We start from the raw sequence: 24,334 nt of genomic DNA on the forward strand, positions 1-24,334 counted from the left end.
ATAGATCTTATCCCTAAATCTCACCAAACCATATGTCGTGAGATGACAGTCCATATCATGTTCACCTATACCCTGCTATTGTAACATGTGCCTAAGCTCCCCATACCTATCCTACTATTGTCTTGCCTGCAAGATCTGATCCTATAAATATATCCCATCTGAAATCATAGATGTTATGTGATTTACCTATACTCTCCTGCTAAGAGAATCTACAACCCTACTCTCTTTACCCTTGATGTACCTGATCTCGAAGTCAAACTCACTAATCATGGCCAACCACCTAGCTTGTCTTGCATTCAGATTCGATTGGTCAAATAATTATCTCAATCCACTGTGATCACTCATCAATATGAATCATCTACCAAGAAGATAGTGCCTCCGCATATTCAAAGCATGAATGATTGTTGCCAACTCAAGATTATGTGCCACATAGTTCTACTCATGCTCATTCAATTTCCTTGACTCATAGCATACTACCTATCCTTCCTACATCAAAACCCTACTGAGTCCTATTTTTCAAGTATCTATACATACCAAAAACTCTTTATCTAGATCTGTAATATTTAAAACTGGAGGGTTGGTAAGAAACTTCTCAATTGCTCAAAATTGGCTACACATTTCTCTATGCAGATCTGAGGCACTTTTTCATGGCTAGTCTCCAAACCACTTTGGTGAGCCCTAGTATTGCACCAAGAGTGTTGCAACTCCCAAGGGCTCCTTAACTCAAATTATCAACCCGGGGTTCGTACAAACTTAGAGGTGATAGTGTTATATGCATAGTAGGTTAGGTTCTATGCATGTGTTGATGGTGCTGGAAATCCGTCAACCAAGGGGCCTCCTTGATGTGAAGTGCCAATTAGACCTCACATCATTTGGAGTAGGAGCGTCATCCAGAAAATCATCTTGGTTACCATGTATTCTTAAAGATATGCCTTGGCTCTCGTTGTTAGAAACAGAGAGGAGAGTGAATGAGCCTTCAAAAATCAAAGGGGTGTGTTTGGTGAGTGTTCAATGGTATGTGTGTCAAATTTCATTCACTGTGAAGGGGAGGAGAAGTGAGCCTCTAAGAGAGAAGTAGTAGTACCACCCTATTAGAGACACACATAAACAAGAAGTATCCATACAACATCAAGAAAAATACTCCACAGGGATGTGACGGTCATTGCAACCAATGTAACAAGGAAGATATGTCTAATATCCAGTGGAATAGTCCACAAGGATGTGAATACGATCATAGCAATTACAACACATTCTCAATATGATAAGTACCGAAATAGTTCAACTACTTTAGCACATATGAAATCAAACATGAATTACAAACATTCACATAATAGTCTTACAAATATCCATAATCCATGCATGAAGAACATGTTGGCCCATAAGGTTTCTTATATTAAGTGAAAGTTCCAAGAAACATGTATACAATGAACATCACTAGCTCCAATAATGATGCATTGGAGCCACTCCTTGCTCCTCAAAAGAACTGATATGCCTCTCTAATGCCTTGCAAGTGGAGCCAAGGTGAAAAGTCCTTTGCTCATACAATGAGAAAGTATATATAACCAAGGGGTGCTTTTCCTCTTCCTTGTGACTCTTTGACTATCATCATGACTGTTATACTTCCTATGAATTTTCAACTTACATGACTCTTTATATTCCATGTGTGTCCTTCATAATTCCACTTTACAATACATTTTGAATACCATTTACATGATTCGCAATGACAATGTGGCATATGAGAACCCATGACATGACATAACATGACACTGCTGACATGGACTGCTTGATGATGTGGTAGTGTCAAGCCACTATTGTTGTTGTGTGCTGAGTGTATGCTTGAGAATGCTCTTCTTTTCACCTCTGTATGACTTGGTGAGAATGAATCTTCAATGATATTAAGTCTTGAGTTGCGGTCACAAATTGATGTCCCTTTTCTTTCTTGTGATTGGTCAAATTGCATGTTCAACTACAAGAGTGCATTTCAGCATGTTTTTGGTGGTCTGTGTCAGACTAGGAGGAAACTCCTCAAAACAATTCATGATATTCATTTAGGTTGGTCTTTATTATATACATGAGGGAGAGACTGTTCATTTCATATCCCAGTGACTCTTCATATTTTCTATTATTTATTTACATCAATTTCAGTTATTCGCCCAATCTTGATGATTAGGTGTCAACATTCCCCCCTTAATCTGAAGGGATGTTGGTGAGTCCAAGCATCATTCTGAATCTTTCAAGCTTTTCTCTTCCAAGCGCTTTGGTGAAGATTTCTGCAATTTGCTCATTAGTGGAACAATGGCGGAGATGGATTGTTTTGGCCTAAACATGATGTCGAATCAGATGATATTTTGTATTGATGTGCTTCATTCTATCATGGAACTTTGGTTTCTTGGCCAACTTTATTGCCAAGGTATTGTTAATCATGAGTAGAGTCGATTGTACTTGTTTTACATGCAAATCTTCAAGAATTTTCCTGAGAAACACAATTTCTTTTGTTGCCTCAACTGCTACCACATATTCTGCCTTTGTTGTGGAATTTGCTGGAACTGATTATTTGTGTGATCTCCAGGAGACAGCTCCTGATCCAAGATTCATAGCATAACCTGAAGTAGATACCCCAATTTCTTTATCTCCATCGAAGTCTAAATCATAATATCCAATCAAGCTAAAGTCGTCCACCTGTATATACTTGATTCCAAAGTCTTGAGTTCCCTTCAAGTACCTTAGAACTCTTTTTGCAGCAGACCAATGTCTCTCACAAGGCTTTTGTATAAACCTGGAGAGATTCCAACAGCAAACGAAATGTCTGGTCTGGTAGTAGTTAGGTAGTTGAGACTTCCTACAAGCTGTCTATACTTTGTTGCATCCTCAAATTCTTTTCCTTCAATGGATGTGAGCTTTAAGTTTTATTCCATTGGAGTAGTAAGAGGATTGCATTCTGTCATGCCAAACCTGTTCAACAGATCTCCAATGTACTTCTTTTGAGAAAGGAATATGGACTTCGGATGTTGAGTTACTTCAATAGATAGTAATGAACATAGCCCAAATCAGTCATTTCAAAACCTTTCCTCAATTCCTTCTTTATGGATGCAATGTAGCTTTCATTTTTCCCTGTCATCAAAAGATCATCTACATATACCACAAGATATACAACTATTTTGCCAACTTTCTTGACAAATAAAGTTGCATCATTAAGATCATAATGTTTGAAATTGAGTTTCAGAAGATGCTCAGTTAGTTTTTCATACCAGGCTCGCGGTGCTTGTTTGAGGCCATACAAGGATTTCACAAGTTTTCATACTTTATGTTCATGTCCTTTCACAGCAAATCCTTCAGGTTGGGACATAAAAACATTCTCTTTTAGATCTCCATTCAAGAAAGCAATTTTTACATCCATTTTATGGACTTTCCAACCGTTCTGAGATGCTAGGGCAAAGAGTGTCCAGATGGTATCCCATTTTGTTGTGGGGGCAAAAGTCTCCTCATAATCGATCCCTTCCTTCTATGCAAAACCTTTTTCCACAAGCCTAGCTTTGTGCTTATCAAGTGAGCCATCAGCTTTATACTTGTTTTTGTAGACCCACTTGCAGCAAATTGGTTTAGTTCCTAATGGAGGATCAAACAACTTCCAAGTGCCATTCTTTATCAGGGCATCATACTCCTTTTGCATCACTTCTTTCCATTCATCATGAGAAGCAACTTCTTTGAAGGAAGTTGGTTCAAAATCTGTAGACAAATTCAATTCACAATCATAAGAAACATCCATATCAACAGGTGAATCAGAGTCATCTACATCACCTCCATTTTTCCGTTTGAATTTCTAGTTCTAGCCTTTCCAACCTCATCAGGATGAACACTTTCAAGTGTCTTTGTCAGCCACTTTGGGGGACCTTTCTCAGATGGTCCGGGCTGCTCTGTTGATTGAGTTGGGACTGAATCAAGATTGAGTCTCCCAATTCTATTAATCACATCACTTAAAGTATCATTCGTTGTTGGAGTTTCATGCGGGGGAGAGAGTGATTCAGAAGAAGATTCCATAGCTTGATCTAGTATAGGAATCCCCCCTTCAAGATGTGGAATTTGATTATGAAATTCTTGAAATGATTTTGCATTTGTCAATCTATCCAAGTGATCAAGTTTCCGCTCAACAACATTGTCAATTTTGGATGTTTCAAGAAAGATTACATCTATAGATACAACAAAATTTTTATTGACTTCATCATAGAGACGGTATGCTTTGGAGGTGTTTGAATACCCTAGGAAGATACACTTACAACTTCTTGCACCAAGTTTGATTCTATGTACCTTTGGTATCAAGGCATAACAGGTGGAACCAAAGACCCTGAGATGCTTTACCGAAGGAATGTGCCCATACCACATTTCATAGGGAGTCTTGTTTCTGATAGCATTAGATGGACATCTATTCTTTATATATACAACACATAGAACTGCATCATCCCAAAACATCAATTTTACATTTTTGAAAAACACCATGGAGCGCACCATATTTAAGATTGTCCTATTCATTCTTTTAGCTACACCGTTCTGTTGGGGATTATAAGGCACAATTGTTTGATGTTTGATCCCATGTTGGCGAAGATAGTTTTCAAATTCATTTGAAGTGTATTCTTTTCCATTATCAGTGCGAATAGAGCCAATATGAGATTGTGCATCAATTTCAATCCATGTATGAAAGTTCTTGAATGTTTGAAAAGCATCAGATTTGTTCGTCAATAAATAAACCCAACACATTCTGGTGTAGTCATTAGTAAATGTCATCATATATTTATTTCCATTTGCAAAAGGAACAGGCATTAGACAAAATATATCTGAATGAATGAGTTCAAGTTTTCTATGTGCTCTTGAATGTGAATCATGAAAAGACTATTTGCTATGCTTTCCTAGAATACACGCATCACATTGCTTAAGTTTCCTAGGAATTGTAGGCAAACCAGTAACACCATTTTTCTTCAACAAGCAGAGGCTATCATAGTTCAAATGTCCAAATATAGCATGCCATAATAAACTTGATGGAAGTGTACCTTCTTCATAATGAGAATTGCATGAGAAATGTTGTGCACGAGCAGAGGTACCCTACAGCTTGAGAAGCCTTTCTTCTTCTATCCCCCTCATGACAAGTGAGTGGTCAGATGCTTTTCTCACCTCAACCTTGCCATCAAACATATGAATGGAGTGACCTTGCTGCCAAATGCGGACCAAGGACAACAAGTTTCTCTTCAGCTGTGGGAGATATAGAACATGATGCAGAAGAAAGTCTAGAAGACCAGACAATTTAATCCTAATTGTGCCAAGCCCTGATGGCTTGAGTTTTGATTGGTCTGCAAAGTATACTGCTCCATCAACATTGTCAGTAAATTCTTCTAAAAAATCTTTTCTATGAGTCATGTGGCAAGTTTCTCCTGAATCAAGCAACCAATCATTTTTCCAAGAAGCAAGTGAAGCATTAAATAAGTCTTCATTTACTCCAATATTACATTGTGCCACAACATAATGAGCGTATTCAAGTGCTTTACCTTTGTCTGTGTCATTAGTTTTACCTTTGGGTTGGTTTCTTTGCTGCTCAATTTTGTCCTAAGGTAACTTGCATGTGGAGGCATCATGTGATCCATTTCTTTTGCATCGTATGCAATGCAAATATGACTTTTCTCCTTGAGAGTGTCTGCCCCCCCACCTCTGAAATATCTTCCTCTTCCTCTTTGACCACCTCTTCCTTTGGAAGAATCTTGGGCAAGATTATTTTCTTTATGAGCAAGGCACAAAGCTTCTTCAGAAGATTCAGGGGTTGTCTTCTTTCCAAAAGCTTTCCCTCTTTCAGCAAATTTTTTCACAAGAGAGTCAAAGGTAATATCTTTGAGATTTCCATTTGCTTGCAATGACTCAAGATAATTGGAGTAAGTAGGATAACGTGCCTTGAGAAAAGAGATAAGAGGAATATCCAATTCAACCTTAGTGGCTTTGATATCATGCATTATATATTTTACTTCAGATGCAAGAGCAAGAGGATCATTATTTTGTAATTCAAGAGTGAAGAGTTTAATCATAAGTTGAACAACTTCAAGTGCAGAGTGTGAGTCGTAGAGTTCCTTCAGTTTTTGTAAGGCTTCAAAAGCATTTGAAAATGGAAAAATGTGGTGACTCACCTCTTCACTTACAAATGATGCAATTAATGCATAGGCTTTGCTGTTCTTATTTTTCCAAATGGTGAACTCCTTGTCTAAGGTAGACTGTTCTAGCTCTTTGTCTCCATCTCCAAAACACACTCCTTTCCACAACTCATTGAAAATGAGGGTGTTTTTTATCTTCCGGGACCACTCAGGATAGTTCTCCTTACGAGTGAGAACTACTCCCACAATAGATATGATTGAATGCATTGTAAAATCTATGTACTGTAAAAAAAATACTTTTGGCAATATACTGTAAAAAAAATTTACTTCTTCTGCCAATAGACTATAAGAATTTGCACCTCTGTTGGTAATGTGTAAAAAAAAAACTCACTATGATATATTAAAATAGGAGTATTAAAACGGATGTGGACAGAGGATAGTGTAGTATTTTGGGAATGAGACAGCGTAGTATTTTGGGGAATGAGACAGCGGAGCGGATAGGTGTGATGTCACGGGAGGATGGCTTCCGTTCGCAACTACTATATGATTCTCTAATCCCTGTAATGGAAGGTAGGGACGACGATCACCGCCAGTTGAAGAATCTAACGAGAGTCAGTATATGGGCAGTAGCACAAGGGAGTGCCGTTATGCTGCAACATACCAGTCCAACACAGTTACGCTGCAACATACCACAATTACGCAAGCTTGAACATAGTGAGCCATCGCTCTTAGTTTATCAGCACACCGAGGCAACGTAGAATTGAGCACAGTCAGCCACCACTTCATGCTCATCACACCAAATTCTTTACCTAAATTTTCATGCTCAGACACCATTCACTATGACCACGACCACGTACAGGTTGGTTCTTTAAGTGCATCAAACACTGGAGTTGAGTAAGGCAGCAAATGACAGTGCGTATGGTGTGAGTGTTGAGAGAAGATAGCAGTGCGTATGAGAGCAGATAGCAGTGTGTATGGTGTGGAGTATGGAGCTGAAAGTTCTAAAGGCCGTCTCCTAATATTGCAAATAGAACCCATACATAGCTCTAGGAGTGGTATGGTGCGTTCAAGCTCAGCGTCAACTTCAATTGCAACACCAGGTTCTCCATTTCATGATGGGGTGAGTTATAATCCAGAAAATGCACCTAACAAAAGTGCAGGTGGTAATCAGATGAAGCAAACCGTGAGGGTGCTAGGTTTGTATGGGTATGGAAACTGGTGGGGAAAGCGTAGCAAGGCTGAGCATTTTGTATGTAGGTGGAGCAGCGACAGGAGTAGCATAGCAGAGAATAATAGTGAGTCGCAGGGGAATAATGATGCGTTCAGGCTAGTGGAAGCATCAAAGCTGCCAGGCTAGCCAGTCTACATGGGATTCCAAATACCATAGGTAGAATAGGGAGTTACAAAGCAGAGGGAAGCTGAAAATGGCGCTGGCTCTGATACCATGTAAGACCAGGAGGTAACTCCTCAAAACAATTCATGATATTCATTCAGGTTGGTCTTTATTATATACATGAGGGAGAGACTGTTCATTTCGTCTCCCGGTGACTCTTCATATTTTCTATTATTTATTTACATCAATTTCAGTTATTCACCCAATCGTGACGATTAGGTGTCAATAGTCTATTTGCAGGTGTAAGGGATAATCGTTCAAATATAGAAACGATATCTTCAAGCGTAGGTGGAAGTTCTTCTCGGATTTCCTTTGGAGTTTCAGTCATCCACCTCCAAATGTAGTTATTCTGCTAAAACAGCAGAATTGTTACAGTTACCCGAAATATGGAAGAATTTCACTTACGATGGAACTGAAAGAAAATAACACTGTCGTTCATAAACTTCTCAGGTCTGAAATTTAGATTAAATTCCATGTACTTTTTAACGCGATATCCGTTGAATCTGATCATTTCATAGCAAACAGCTATGATCAATCCAAACTTCAATGGATTAAATCGCAATTCATACCATATCGCGTCCGATTTCCAAATTAAACCCCGTGCATGTTAACCACGCGATTGTTGTTGGATAAGCCTCCTTCAAGCAGATGGTCCAGATTAAATGAGTTATTAACTCAGTTAAATAATTTCTCGTGTCTGGTTTTCTGGGTTAACATTCGCGCTTGTGAGCACGCGGCCACCGTTAGATATGTGCCAACTGGTTGGAAGGTTCAGGTCATTTCCAAAGGGTTTTCATGACTTTTGTCGGGTTTTCCTTTGATTCACCAAGTATAGACTGTGTCTAAACTATATTTCTTTTAAACATATCCTGGCTATCTTAATACACAGAAATAAAGATTTAAATGCGATAACACATGATTATACCAACCTCTAAATTTAAAGGACTAAACTGAAAATCAACAGAACTTAGAGAATTTTCGAAGGAATTCAACCCTCCAAGATTGACCATTTATGCGCAGAATACACATAGACACAAAGATAATTCAATTTTTACAGTCTAATTCTCCATAGCCAGATCCAGCCAAATCCCATTACAATGCTTCAAAACTTACATAAATACCTTACATTCAACAATCAGATCCTCAATAAATGGATTGAATATGCCTAATCCTAGACAATACCTAATATGCATGATATTCTCCTCGAGAATCTCAACCAAGTCTAAACTACTTGAATTAATTACAAAATCACTCAAATCCCTAAATTCTAGCTCAAATCCTATCTAGAAAGCTTTGTAAACTGACAGCTAAAGGATCCTACTCCTTTGCTTGTAAACTTTTTTGGATTTTTGGAATAAAATCGAAGCCTTTTGTCTTCAAGCCTTATGCCCCTACATTAGTTTCCCTCCTTCATCTCCTTCTTCATCATCTCACCATAACATGGTAAGGTACTTGTATTTGCAATTCACTCATGATGAGATGACATCAGTTTGAAAACCCCCTAGTCTAAGATGATGCATAATTAACCTCTGACTAAGCCGGAACCAGGTGACAAGTTGGGAAATAGGATCAGTAATTGTGCAATTGCATAGCTCAGGTAGTTAGGGGTGAAGCTTGAGCCTTGAGACTTAACAATAAGCAATTTAGGCTAGACTAAGGGAGAAATTTTTGTAATTCTGGGAGCTAGTGAGGGAGGTTGAGGGGATGGACACTAAGTGAACACATTGTGTAGTTCTGGGAGACAAGGGAGGCTAGGAAATTGTGCAACTAGGAATTTCAGAGGCTTAGGTAATGAGATTGAGGCTTGTGGTTGCGCAATACACAGTTAGGGCCAAGCTGAGAGAAAGGATTGCACAATTATGGAGGCCAAGGCCAGAGCTTGAGCACAAAAACTGCACAATACAGTAGTCTTGGGAGGTAGGAACTATGCATTGCATAGTGTCAAGGGCTAAGTTCATAGCTACAGGAATGAAATTGTCCAATGCATAGTTTAGGGAGGCTGGGTGAAGCCAGGTTGCTTGGTCAAGAAGAGTTATCATAAATGGCTAAGTGTAAGACCAGTTAGACTGATTTGAACAATGATAAGACTTCAATTGTGATCTCACACTTAGAATACTTGATGACACAACAACATAGATCACCCAAGACACATGAACAGTTCAGTTCCCTCTGTGCGACAACTTTATGACCAATTATGACAAGTGTGACACTTAAGGTACACTTTGCGATGACCATGACGACACTTGTGCGATAGTGCTTAAAACTTTACGAATGAGTGTGACAAATATTTACATTGTTATAACAACCCATATTCACAAATATAGATCCTTGAAACCACCATAACGGGCTTCTACACATTGTGCAACAACCAATCATGCGAAAAGACGACAATTTACCCAACTTGCAAGGGGGAGAAAAATACCTCAAGAAAGTACATGAAATGAGTTTCGGTGTTTGTGACAATAATGTGCAAGACCAAGGAAGGCTCTGAAATTGAGTGTAAGCCAAAATTTTGGAGGGTAGTTGTAGTAGCTCAACACTTGGCAACGCACTGGTAGAATTCCATCTTCTCTACCTCAGTTAAATTCTTATGTGCGAGGCCTTGGTTCTTCAGGGAGTATTGATTCATCGTGCAGATTGCTTTGGCCTCCCCACTTACACCGTAAATAGACATGGTCCCCTTTATGCCTTCTTGGTTGAACACAACATAAGATTCAGTGATATCACAATGTTTTGAGTTGGGAAGGGTAATGTAGCTCGTGAGCTTAATATTTTCATAGTATAATTTTTCATCTCTAGTGTTGCTCCGCTACCAACATGCCTGGACAATACCCTGGCGGAGTCATGTAGGAACGCAAACATTGCTCCATTTCCAACGAGCTTGGACAATACCCCGACAAAGTTTCTTGTTTCACCTTTCTGCGCTGGAAGCATTTCTCTTCTTTCACCTTTACTTTTTTATTTAAAGAGGATTATGCATCAACACTTATTCATTTTTGGGTGGAAGAGGGATCCTGACTTATTAAGAGAAGAAGAGGTTATTCCTTCACAGAAGCATATAGAGACATCTAATTTAGGTTTTCTCATTTAGATTTTTTCCCTTATCCTCCTCTACTGATTGGATAAGAATGAAAACACCGAAGAAAAAAAAACTAATCGTATGTATAAGGTTTCCTGAATAGACATAGGTTCACGGTTGGAAAAAAAAATCCTTACGGAGGGATTGTATTTTCCATCGAAAATTCATTGACCTAAAGATATAACAGAGACAAGGAAGACGGACTGGACATTAACCAAATGTTGAAGTGTCACAAGACTCTTTAGAATTCAACCACACACATACTAAGAAGCCAAAACAGGTACAGGCACAACACTTATTCACATGATGAAAATAAAAGGAGACAATCAATAAGAAAGAAAAACAAAAGAAACAAAACGAAAGGAAATACAACACATAACATGGAAACAAAACTAGAATACAAGAAAATGAATCTTAACCAGAGCATAATGCAAGAGAAAAGAAAGAAAAGACAAGAGAGATTAAACAGAACAACACGGGATGGGTGCAAGAGAAGGAAAACCAAGATGAAACTAATACTACTCCTAACCTAACAACTAGAAGGTTGGGGTCACGCATAATGGAATTTCCAATGTAGCCATCATAATCTTTCCTGAACTGAAATCACAAAGATACAATCGATTAAAATAGATATAAAGCAATATGCAAGAGAAAAAAACAGGTCTTGAATAATTTGCACAAAAACTTGAAGGTCTTGCCTGTGGGCAGAAAGATGTATCGCAGCCACTACTTTCATCCAATTCACATTCTTACCTCTCTCACGGAAAGCATAATCAGACAAAACTCAAAGACTTCTTGCAAATGCACCTTCTTTTTTGTCACTCTGCTTAGCAAGAACAAGAAAAGGTTGAGACTTGTTTATGTCAATGTAGCTTGCCGAGGAAGATTTCTCCAAACATTCAGTGGTTGGATCATAAAATTCATGATGATCCTCTTGAAAACCTTGAAATATTTGAAAAGATGGATTTTCAATTAGAGGCACGGGATTATAAACAGAATCTTGTGAGGGAAAATAGAGCTGATCATATTTAGCAGTCATGTCAAGACAGTTAGGACCTAACATAACCATCAGTAGAGATTGAAGTGCCTCAACCGCTTGACAAAAATCCAAATATTGAGATGTTTAATGATGAAGATCGAAGGATGTAAAACAAATTCCATTGGATATACTGGTGGGAAAATGATAACATGAATGACAGTCATCAAAGACAAATAATGATCGGATGGGCTGATTAAAGAATCAGATTCCCAGTTTATAATAAACGAAGATAAATCAATTTGAATAGTTCTTCGAATGCTCTAAATAATCGAACCAAGTTCCTTGCAAACCAAATGTGACAAATTGTTTTCCTATAACTAGTGACAAACTTGGCAATCATCGTAATCATGAAAATAATTTAAAAGCGATGCCAACACAACAAATACATGAGACCAATCAGGACATGGTGAACGAACAAGAACTTGATTCGTGTGATAACTTGTGCATTCATTATTACTCAAGAGGATTTTAGGTGCGATGAAAGGGAAGGTTTACAATATAACATTTGCAAGAAATACCGGGAGCTGACTATAAAGAGATGAATCTGATAGGCATGATTCCTTTAGCCAAATATAGTCTTTGAAATGATCACCTTCGCAATTCCATGACTCTATGAGAGTTACAAATTCCAAACCCAGTTTTGATGCGAGAGATTTGCATGTAGATGAATAAATTGAAAAATATTCTTGAATCTGGTTAGAAGTAAAATCTTGAAAATTTGAAATATCATACTTGAAATACCAAACATTTTTCAAAAAGAAATATACATAGAGTGAAACCATGTAGAGAAAAGGGTTGTCCGTGAGAAACCAGATCTGGCTTAGTCTGTGAGGCTTACCAGAGTCGTGAAATCTTGACATAACCATCAATGGAAGTTGAAGTGCCTTGACTCTCTTACAGGTCCTAGAACTTCCCAGAATTGTAAAATATCATTTTGAAGATTCTACCAGATCATGCATGGTGTGAGGACATATACTAGCACTAGTTTCAATAAGACCATTGCTCATTGGATGGAAGCCATATTTGTCATTGGTTTGACCAAATTATTCCATGCCAACAACTAGATTACTCAAGTCAAAATATTCTTTTGATTGCAAATTTGAAGATGAATGAATCGGGGAAATTTCATGAGCAAGTTGATTTGAAGAGTTGTCTTCATGTAAGAGAATAGATGATGAGGGGTGAAAAGAGTACTCAATGATTCAATTTTTTTTATTTGCTTCATGGATAATCTCAGTGTCTTGTGTCAATTAAGAAGATAACTCATTGGTTGAAGAAGTTAAAGGGCATGGAGTATCTCTGTCACAAGTAGATGCATCACAGATGGTAGGGCATAAGGTATAATGATATGAAGAGGTAGTTTCTCTAAGCACATCTTCTTTGACCGAATCATATTCTAGGTCTAAAGTGAAATCTTCATGAGAAACCAAAAGACCAGTTGATACACACAGGCATTCATGATTTATATATCAATAGAGTCATCATCATCAGAATGATTGTTTCCTAAGGCTATGGATTGATTGAACTAATTGATTACATTTGATTCACTATTGAGATTAGTAGATTGAAAATCATCCAAGAATGGAAGTACATCATTTTGACATGGAGGATTTTGAAAAAGAGAAGAAAGATTGAATGCATCTTCACCTTCATGCTCCTCTACCTGTGTAATGTGACTTTATTGGATTAGAGATCGTGACAACCAAAGTCATTAGGATATGAAGATTGAGATAATGACTATAATTGCTCATGGAAAAAATACATTTATCAAACATGAAATTATTTTATTATTTTATTTTAATTTTAAATTAATTTATATTATTAATATTTTTAATCATAAATATAGTAATTTGTTTTAAAATATTAACTTTAAAAGTGCAAAACAAAGAAAATTTGGTTATTTAATTAAATTGTATTAACAATAATTAATTATATAATATATATACATATATAACATAATACAATATAACGAGTAATAGTAAAGATATTTCCGACGGACCCCGAAGATGAACCCTAGAAGCTATGCAGCCGCCGCCTCTCCTTCGGCCGCCGTCGGGCCCCTGCTCGGCCCTGCCGATGCTGGAGAAGCGTATCTCTGTCAGGGACGGCAGGTCTATGCGATTATTGTTGTTCCGCATGTCTTCAGGCAGCTTTCGAGAGCTCCCCTCCCGCTGATTTATTCTGCTATGGACTTTGGGGCCGCCAGTTCTCAGCCCTCTGCCGCTGCATCTGGCTACAGCTGCCCCCATCAGACTGCAGAGGCATTGGCCAAGAACAAATTAGCAGAACGTGCTCTCAGTTTTCCCCAGGCGGCTCTTGGGAAGGAATTTTTCACCCTGGAAGGTCGCTCATTTCCATTAGCTTCTTCTTTGTCCCCCCAGTACAGTGAATACTCTGTATTGGACCTTCAGAAATCTTTAACCTTCTTGGATCAGCTTGGACGGAGCATCTGGAAGCCCTCTTGGGCGGATAGCAATGACAGACTCGACGACCCTAGGACTCTCTCCTCTTCTCTTCACAATCCCCTGCGGCAAACACAGGAAAAGAAGGCCCTTCAAAATTTCAGCCTCCTCTCATCTCAGATCTGCAGAGGCAAGCAGAACTCTGGTCTCTCTGCCTCATTTCAGATCCTGATCAAGCTTATCTCAGGCAAAACTCTGCTACAATGGGTGAGAGCGTCGGATCAAGTGCAAGACCTCAAGCAGGCTCTGGAACTCAAGCTGGGGATTCCCTCTGCAGCACAGCGACTTCTCCACGAAGGTAAACAACTCGAGGATCTTTGCCCCCTGTCTTTTTACAGCATTAAGAGAAATGCCTCCATTGCTTTAACCCTTCGTTTGAGAGGAGGAGCTGTAGGACAGCCATCCTCAGCTGAGGCATTCTCATACAAGGACGCTGTCCATGCTAAGTCGTCTAAGAGAACAGCTCCACCTGTTCAGGCTCCCAAGCCTTTCCTGGTGGATAAACTGGAGGAAACCCCCTCCATTGAAATAAAACACCCAACGCTGGATGAGCAAACCCAACACTTTGCAGAACATGGCATTATTTGCAGGTTTAATGGGCTATGGCCACGCACAGCAGACCTCTTTCAATGGATTCACTCTAACTGGACCAACAACTGCAAGGTTCTGTTATGCTCAAAGGGCTTCTTCATTGTAGTGTTTGCTTTCGTTGAGGACTATCAAAAAGCCTTAACTGATGGCCCATGGTTCTGGGGTGCAGCTGGTTTATTCCTCACCCCTTGGTTCCCAGATTTCGATCCCTCTACAGCAGTCATCACCAAACTCCCCATCTGGGTCAGACTTCCAAACCTCCCGGCGCATCTATGGCACTTTGCTGTATTCCAAGGGATTGGCAACTCTCTAGGCCGCTTTTTAGACACAGACATCTCTAGAGGGGAAAAGGGCTTATACACCTTTGCCAGAATTTGTGCAGAAATAGACATGAGTAAAGGTCTCCCGGACCAGATCAATCTCAAAATCGGAGACTTCCATTGGACTCAAACTTTGGATTACGAAAACACAGCCTTTCGCTGCCGAAACTGCCATCATACAGGTCACCTTCAGAGCTCTTGTCCCACGATGCCAGCCCAAAAGAAGAAAACCAATCCTAAGCAGAAATCCAAAAGCTGGAAGCCACACGATCCTCCCCCCATGGACGATTTTGACTTCAGCTCGGATGAAGAGGAAGAGAATAAGGAAGGTTTGGCAGAAGCGTCGGCACAGGATCCGCCCTCGACTGGTCCTGTGGATGCGTCCGTCCCACCAGTCTCACAGAAAAGGAATCATGAATCCTCCACCTCGGATTCAGACAAGGAGACCTCTCCGTCAGCACATCTCAGTTTGCAAATCATGCCAGCTCAGCAAAATCCTCTTGATTGGGTCAAAGTTGGTAAAAAGAAAGGGAAAAAATGTCGAATAGTTGATTCTACACATGTTGGGTAGAGTCCTCTGTTCTGTTCTTGCTCCTCTGTTCCTCTTGTTTCTTCTCGCTCATCCCTGCTCTCTTCTCTTTCTCTCTTAGGAGCCGAGGTGGATAGCCTATCCTTTCCGGCTGCCTGTGTTCTTGCTTCTCTTGTTTGTAATCTCTTTTGTACCATACGTTCTCTTAATAGAATTAGTTTTTACTGAGAAAAAAAAAAACATAATACAATATAACTATATATTTAACTATATAATAACATAACTATATAGCATATTATATAACATAACATAAAGCTATATATAACTATAACTATAACATAACACACATATGACATAGCTATATATAATTATATAACCCAATATATTTTTACTGATAAAATATTTATTATATTTTGTGTTGGTTTTTATTAATAAAATAAAATAAAATTATGATAGTTAGAGAATAATATAATGGTAAAAATTAAATTATGGATTTAATTTATTTGTATTGTAAATTATATTGCCTACAATCCAATGCAATATGAAATGGTGGAGGCTCAGGGATTATGAAATTCAACATATATACTTTAATAAATCAATAAGGATATTTTATGTATTATTTTTGAAATGAAAAAAAAAAATCATGATAATTTCATCTCTTATGCAACATCAAGTTTCAATAATGCATTGATACATACATTAAAATCATTATGAAAAGTGCATTTAAAGTGAATAAAAGCATTTTGATTCTTTTCTAATGTACCATATTGTTTCATTATGTAGTGCGTTGTACCAGAAACAAAAGAATTAAAAGCATTAAAGCATTATCTTCATGCGCTTGCACCTAGTTACATGTCATATGTCAAATTCAAATATTATAAGAACTCGTCTTATGGAGTATTTGGTTGGCATGAAATTATATTAGTTTTGCAAATAGGCTTATTTCAAATTTTTACATATATTTACATATTTATACTCTATGAATAAAGTGCATTATTTAGAAATGGGAAAAAGTGTCAAGTTAGATTTGATCACTTCTTTTGATTATGTTTACATGGAACTCAATACTTCGGTTGATAAATTATCAAAAAATGGACTCTAAATTTTAGGAAGGCTAGATTATTCTAGTTGAGTTTAGAAATGGGTTTTTTGTCAACATTATTTAGTCAACATTTTCTCTTGGATTGGTTTATCTGTATTATATGTAATAGTTTTGTTTCAATTTTAAAAGTCTATGATGGAAGCTTATATGGCTTAGACAACTCTTACATACTTCAAATAAACTTATATTGTTTCTATTCCTCTATACTTTGATTGTATTCTATTCATTAACTCTATACCTCTTATTATCAATCCCCTTCCAACTAAATTTATATAGAGCCATCTCCCATTCATCCCCTAACCGCAGGTTGTCGAAGTGTGGGGAGATCAGTGATACATGGTCAAGCTCATGAAAGTTCACATAGCCCAACCAGAGTTTGTGTTCCACTAGTAGATTTTGGTTCTGAAGCTAGTAGGAGTGTTAGAGGTAGTGTTTCTATCTTTGTTGACAATGATACCGAGAGTGGACCATCTTCACCTGTCACAGGTACACCTCCTGCATTTTTAAATCCTCTTTAAACGTTATGTGTTTATGTCTTGAAATTGTCTTTAATTTTTAAATCGTCTTCAATTGATGTGTTTGAATTTATTTTATATGTTATTATGTTTATTTTGTTATATATGTTAAGTTATATTTATGATTTGCAGACCCTTAATAGGCCAAATATATTGATGATATTGCAACATTAATCCCTTGTGGGATGATGCTACTGTCACACTCGAAGATGTTAGGGCCTAGCATGCATGGATTACATGAGATTTGGGTACACTCCCTGCTTGGTCGCCTACTATACATAGCTTGCCTTTGATGCTAGAGAGAATCAATAGGTTGATCTAGACCTACCAGAGGTTGGACCCACATAGAAACCTCCTACATGCCATACATAGGATTAGGATGCAAGAGGTTTGAGGGCCAGATGCTTAGGAGGCAGTGAAAATTGCCACCAAGGGCATTGATGTGTGTGGGGGGTTGTTTAACATCCCTCTAAACCCCCGTTCTAGACATGTTGGCCTAATGCCATGCAAATATTTTAAGAATTTTGATGTCGCCCCTTTTGTTTATAATCGATTCACTAGAGCTTAGGTCCAGTTCCCCCACCATGACCAAGTCCCCCTTTACTTTTCAAAACATGTATATGAGGAGTTTGTGCTACATATGAGGCCAGATTACACCAATACCGGTTTTGAGTTTTATGGACCCACTAAGGGACACAACTATGACTGTGTCAAGGCTCATACATACCTTGTGCATGTACCACCACCTCTGAGATTGTTGCCACTACCATCTCGAAGCATGGTATTTCCGACAGAGCTATAGGAGTCGTCATAACTCAACTTTGAGACTAGGTATAGCATTGTTGACAGAATGTGGACCACATTGGCCAGTGTGCGAGTCACAATGCATGGAGAGATGAGCAAAACACCATTATGGCATCATGACCTGCCAGTTCCATTATTCAATGATCCAGTGCCTGAGATTCTACCCCCTGACTAGGTTTTTTCACATGCACATATGTGTCATGATGCCATTCGTGACACTTGGAGGGTGTACGACCCATGTGACATGGGCTAGGTACATATATATATATATATATATATATATATATATATATATATATATATATATATATATATATATATATATATATATATATATATATATATATAGATGGAATTTTTATATATATATATATATATATATATATATAGATGGAATTTTTTACTCTTATCATCAAATTATACATTATTTATTTTAATAAGTTTGTATTAGATTACATTTATATTAATAAGTTCATGATAACATGTAGACACTGGGTTATATTGATGATATTTTGAGGTCATCTAAGGGGATAGTTGAGGACCATAACAACCTCCATCATTGCATGTTTCCATGGAGTCTCCTCCACCTCATCACACTCATGTGGAGGAGAGTCACTATGTACAACCACATGGGCCAACAGTTGAGGTAAACTTTTTTATTGCTAAGATTTCAACATTTTCTTTTCTTTTAAATTACATGCATGCTAATTAATTGGTAGACTAATTATAATTGTCTTTATCATTTTGTTCACAAGCCCAGATGCAAAGTGGTGTTGAGGTAGAATGATGTGGCAACATGAGTGGGATGTTGGATACATAGGCATTCACGATGTGGGTCCATTGACGTGGGCCCTAATTGTTGAGCCATAGGCACATGAGCACCATACCCATATTGATTAGACCCCCATCCTACCTTAATTTCATTTGGACTAGAGAGAGGTCAATAGATTCATATGTAATCAAATTTGGTTCAAAATCATTTATTTCTATATTGTTTATTTTGTAAATAATGATCTAATTAATTTGAATTTGAATGTGTTATATTGCAGTATCGGGTTATGGACACCATGTTTGACCAGAGGTCACATAGGGGTAGTGGTGCTTAGACCACATAGTTTGTATATTTTCAAGCTCATTTCATAGGGCACTTTCACATGTGAAACATACTTTTTATATTTCATATGGACAGTTTTTGGATACATGAACATTATTACAGTTTCTGGATGCTTATTATTACAATTTATGAATGTTCATTTAATGTAATTTGTGTATATTTTCATATGGATAATTTATTATAGAAATTCCTTGTAGATTCAAATTGCTAATTGTAATGTACTAAAATAATAGACTTGAATATACTCTACCAACTGCGAAAATAATTAACGATCGTGAAATCACGAAGCATACAACAGAAAGAATTCAATCAACACAATATAAAATGATTTCCTGGGGAAAGCCACAGCTAAAAACCCATGTTATCTGTATATTGCATTAGTCAGAAAATATGAGAAGATTGCAATGCTTTGCTAAAGCTCGAGAAACCTTTGCACTATCTCTATCTGTCTCATAGCTTCCTAGACAATCCTTGGCCAATACTTAACCAATGTTTTGCTTGCTCAAGTCCCTATTTATTTGCATTGTTTACTTGGGAATTAGCCCCTATTCGTTGGAGTTATTATAGAGGGAAGACCTTCTTGTGATAATTAAGAGCTAATTTGGGATGTGCTTTCCTTTGCATGTAGTAGTGTTGATGGGTCTTTAGTAAGTGTCACTCTATGTTTTACAGCCTCAAGCTCAAGAACTCTTATGGAACTTGTGCAAATGGACGAAGAAGAAGTTAATTTAGTATTCAATAGTTTTTTTGGGTGATGCGGGAAAATAAAAAATAGACATAAGTATGAAGGAAACTGAAAACAAGTTTTAGGCCTTACGAAGAGTGTTGAAAGATAGTGCAAGATACTTTTTAAGTAGAATTATCAAGTCGACTTGGATGTCTTCAGATGCAACTTTTCCAGTATATGCAACTGGTAGCAGAGTCTAGTGTTGATGCATTCCATCATAAAGGTTAATGTGGAAATGTGAGGATGTAGTTCTTAATGAGTAATAGAGTCAATGTCAATTATTTGGAGTAGTGGTTGGATCTCCATAGAGTCATTCAACAACATAGAAATGGCAATGTTAGTCAAAGCCAACTCCATTATTTCAACGCATTACAATATTTGTTTGTGAAGACAAACATGTAATTCTATTTAATGCAGTGGAAGAGATATTAAAACATATAACTATAAGTTAGACAAGAAAAAAATGAAATACAATGGCAAATTAAAGCTTCTAGGATTGCAAATTAGAATTCCTTCAGCAAGGATATCAGGAATAGTGGCATAACGCAAGTTCCAACGTTTTTTGTTTTTGTTTTTCTTTTGCTTGGGATATAAACCACCCAATTTTCCATCTAGAGTGTGTGATTCAAACTCTGGGATGTGTTGCATTTCGTACTCCTAGAAGGGTATGATAACGATTAAACATTGACTAGTTGTCTTGAAACTCCCTCTAATCTATACACAAACCACGGTCCAATGCACTCCAACCACTCATATGTATTCTATATATTATATAACCATCTTTGCTTTTAGAATATTTCAATTTCCTTTTGGTCTGTATATAGAACAAGATGCATCCTTGCCAGCTCCCTAGGTCTGTTCAAAGTGTCCCTAACATCCACCTGATAATTATGGATAATTATATTAAAATTCTGAAAACCCATTCCAAAATATACACGCTTATCTAAATAATTAATCTTTTAATTTTTAAAATTAATAATTTATTTTTTAAATGCATGACTTATAAGTAGCCTAAAATTCATAGTTATATCAACAAAATAACTAAACCTAACAAACACCTATCATAATGATTAAACCACTAATTAAAAATAATTAAGTTTTTAAGTATACAATATCCTTTTACAAATATCACATTATCAGGAATACACAAACTAAAATTATATATATAAATATGTAACTATTAAAAATATTATAATTATATATACAATATAATTAATTTGCAAAGATACATGACCACCTCTTCCACATCTATTTTCTAACTTATATTTAATAATGAATAATTATTATACTTAATTTATTTATTTCTCGTAACAAAGATTTATACTTTTCAATTAAAAAAAGAAGAAGCCAGAGTTACTCCAATAAATTATGCATTTATCATGATTTAAAAAAATAGTTCAATTTTTTTGAGCTAAAAAAATCCCAAAAAAGAATTCAATACTTCAGATTTTTTTTAGAGAAGAAAAGAGTTACCCATAGATATAAGAAACATAAGCACTTTATATATAGAATACTAATTTAATCTATTTTATGTTATATTATTAATTTTTAATATGATAATGGATTAGGAAGGAGTTCATCATTCGTATTAAATTTATTTGTTTGTTTGTTTGTTTGTTTGTTTTTGTTTTTTTTTGAAAGATTATATAATTTTATAAATTTTAAAATCAATATAATTAAATAAAAGTAATGTAATTTCATTTTAAATTTAGTTTTATTAAAAAAAAAATTATCATTTTTATTTTATCAAGAACATTTTATCTTAATAATATAAAAAATAATATTATTCCACACTATTTAAATATTTAACTTCTTGATATCTTAAATTAAATTATTTCTATTATATTTGAACATGAATCTGGATTATCTAGCAACATTCATATGTTATTATTAGAATTTATGAGGGCTTGGCTTGTAACCCACATGCACTCAAGACACACCATTGTTAAAAAAAATTACATTTACCAATGCTTTGTTACACATAGAATCGACATAAATGTTTTCATACAACATCAAAATATTATATTAAAGTTTTATATGAGATATTCCTCAGATAGTTAATGTTGTTAGCCTTATACAGTTGTTTTGATTAATCCTTAGGGTAGAGTTTCTAAAGTTCGGCTGTAAACCCATGCCACCGACTTAGACTTACGACCCGATATCGCAATAGTTCACCCCTTCCAATGTTAAGTACGTGGCACATTTAGCATATTAAGTTTTAATGTATTGCATTCCATAACATTCTACCAAACCTAGGCCCCTGGAGCCATATCCATTGTCCCCTTTTTTCGAGGCTATCTGTAATTCAAGGTTAATTAGGGTTTACTTGTGGTAACTAATTCCCTCCCGGGTTCCGAGACCATTGTTTCATTTTCTCTCTGCGGGCTAGGGTTTCTGGCACTCTGCAACTTGTTCATGGTGGTGAGAGTTTTGAACAAGGGTGGCTTCTCTCCTTTAGGTTATTACACTTTTCTCCGATTGAATTCAAAATACTGAGCTTTTTGATTTGTTCCTCAGCCCTCCTACAACCCTTGACCCATTCTCTGTCATATTTCCCTTACAGGTTCAGTCATCTTCATCACTAGTATGACAAGAAGAAAGGTGCGAGTCTAGATATATCTTATTAGGTACTAACTTTTGAAACTCGTCCTACAGAAATATCACTTTAATAGAATTGTTGTTTTAGAAAGGAAGAGCCTGCTTAGTAATTCTCTCGGTACTTACTCCTCTGAGTAGGTTCGAAAACATGGCATGACTCGACAGGGAATATTACAGGTAAGATGTTTCCCCTGCACCGTTAATTTATGGTTCACATATTTTGAAGTCTCTTATCTAACTACATGCTTTATATGTCATATGCTAGGGTTTACTATGCCATTTTCCATATTTTTCAGAGGGTTAAGCTCTGGCTGTGAGCGAAGGACTCACAGGTTCATCGTTTCTTTCTAGATTCCATTTTACCCCAATTATTAAGGGTTCTTGGTTTACTCTCTTACCGAGGCTCTGATGCTCAGTTCCACAGCATAAGCAACCCTCCTACACTATTATAGCGCTTCAATATTTTCTTAAGCCCTGTAATCATTCAGGACTATAGGTTTCTTGAGAGTTAATGGTGACTGTAGCCTCGACTACTCTTTGTAAGACTGTAAGACTATTAATTAAATTCTGGGATTCTCCTTATAATTATTGTGTTGTATTAAATCACTGTTTGATTCGGTCATTGTACACATTTCTGAGTAATGAAAGGCTTGATTCTGGGTATTCATTTTTTCATGTCAATATTGTAGCTTGAGAATGTGAGGCCTTCAAAGACAATAGGGAAAGTCATGCAGATATTCTGGCAACTAGCTCTTGGGGTAATCTATTCAAAAATGGGTTTTTCGAGAAGTTGGGAGCATTTATTGTGAGGCTTCACAAGAAAAGGGTCGAATACAAGAACCAGATGGAGAAGTAATTTGTCCCATAGGCCATATTTAGCCTAGTAGAGGTTAAAATAATTTCTTTCTTTTTTATTTCTCATCTTTCCAAAAGTACTTACGGTTTCCTTTGCACAACTTGTGTGGGTCCCACTATAACGAGTGACCATGTAAGTTAACCATAGTTAAAAATCCTTTATGTCAAGGATGACCATTCCTAAATAAAATTATACCAAATAACGTCTTAGGTTGAACACATTTTAAGCTAGGATTTTATCATAATTAGTCAAAACAATTTGTGTTGGAGTTATCTTAAAAATCCCCAAAGCTAGAATTTCAATATGAACTTGACCGAAAATTTAGATATTTTCTGTTGTATAAAAAATTTGGTTAGGTTATAATCTAGCTATAAATTTTTTGAAAAAAATCAAAATTAAACCCATTTAATTTTTCAATTAAACATTTTATATCATTCTACCTAAAAGTCCCCTGAGCATCTAAAGGAAATCTTTAAAAAGGAGTAGGTTGTAGTGCGACTTTTTAGAGATTCAGGTCATCTGAAAAGCGCACTTTTCCGGCACGGATTTGACATTCTCAATGAGTCAACTAAGCTCACTGGAACCCCTCTCTGTTATCATCTGTTATCGTCTCGCCTGCATGCATTAACTCATCATCGCACCATTAACTTGCCAACTTTGGGGTCACGCTCAATTTGAATTCAACTCCCCTGCATCCCTGCACTCAATACTGACTCGACCGAAATCCCCTGCAGCACACTGCTTTCCAAGAGCACACCCCATGCATCCCTGCCTGCCTAGAGCACCGACACAGGTGGAGACCGACTGACTGCGGAACCAGGTATTGCACCCCTTGCTTGTTTACGCAATGAAGCATGGATTGCTGATTTGGTTTCTAGAAATCATATTGGGGTCCTTTAATCCGTCCATGCTTGAAATACTTTAGTGTACATTGAAATCAGTTACAAATAGAAAATAAAAAAACCATTTTATTCCTCACAATTTCCAAATACATGGCCACCTCATTCATGGTCACAAAGATCTTCAACCTATTTGTAAGGTCTGTCAGCACATACGAACAATTCAGAACCATCCAACTTC

The 24,334-nt window shown here is 36.9% G+C and overlaps 1 long non-coding RNA gene across 1 annotated transcript; it reads left to right on the top strand.

Moving 5' to 3' along the window:
* The first annotated feature begins 22,065 nt into the window (after positions 1 to 22,065).
* On the top strand, positions 22,066 to 23,031 carry LOC149165649 (uncharacterized). The gene is made up of 3 exons (XR_016260763.1): positions 22,066 to 22,258; positions 22,364 to 22,575; positions 22,664 to 23,031. It is a non-coding gene; the product is annotated as an uncharacterized LOC149165649 (long non-coding RNA).
* Positions 23,032 to 24,334: the final 1,303 nt, after the last annotated feature.

Source organism: Pinus tabuliformis, chromosome 5_1 (genome assembly GCF_031772625.1).
Source record: "Pinus tabuliformis cultivar Carrire ecotype Pingquan chromosome 5_1, CPIR1, whole genome shotgun sequence".
Classification (NCBI taxonomy): domain Eukaryota; kingdom Viridiplantae; phylum Streptophyta; class Pinopsida; order Pinales; family Pinaceae; genus Pinus; species Pinus tabuliformis.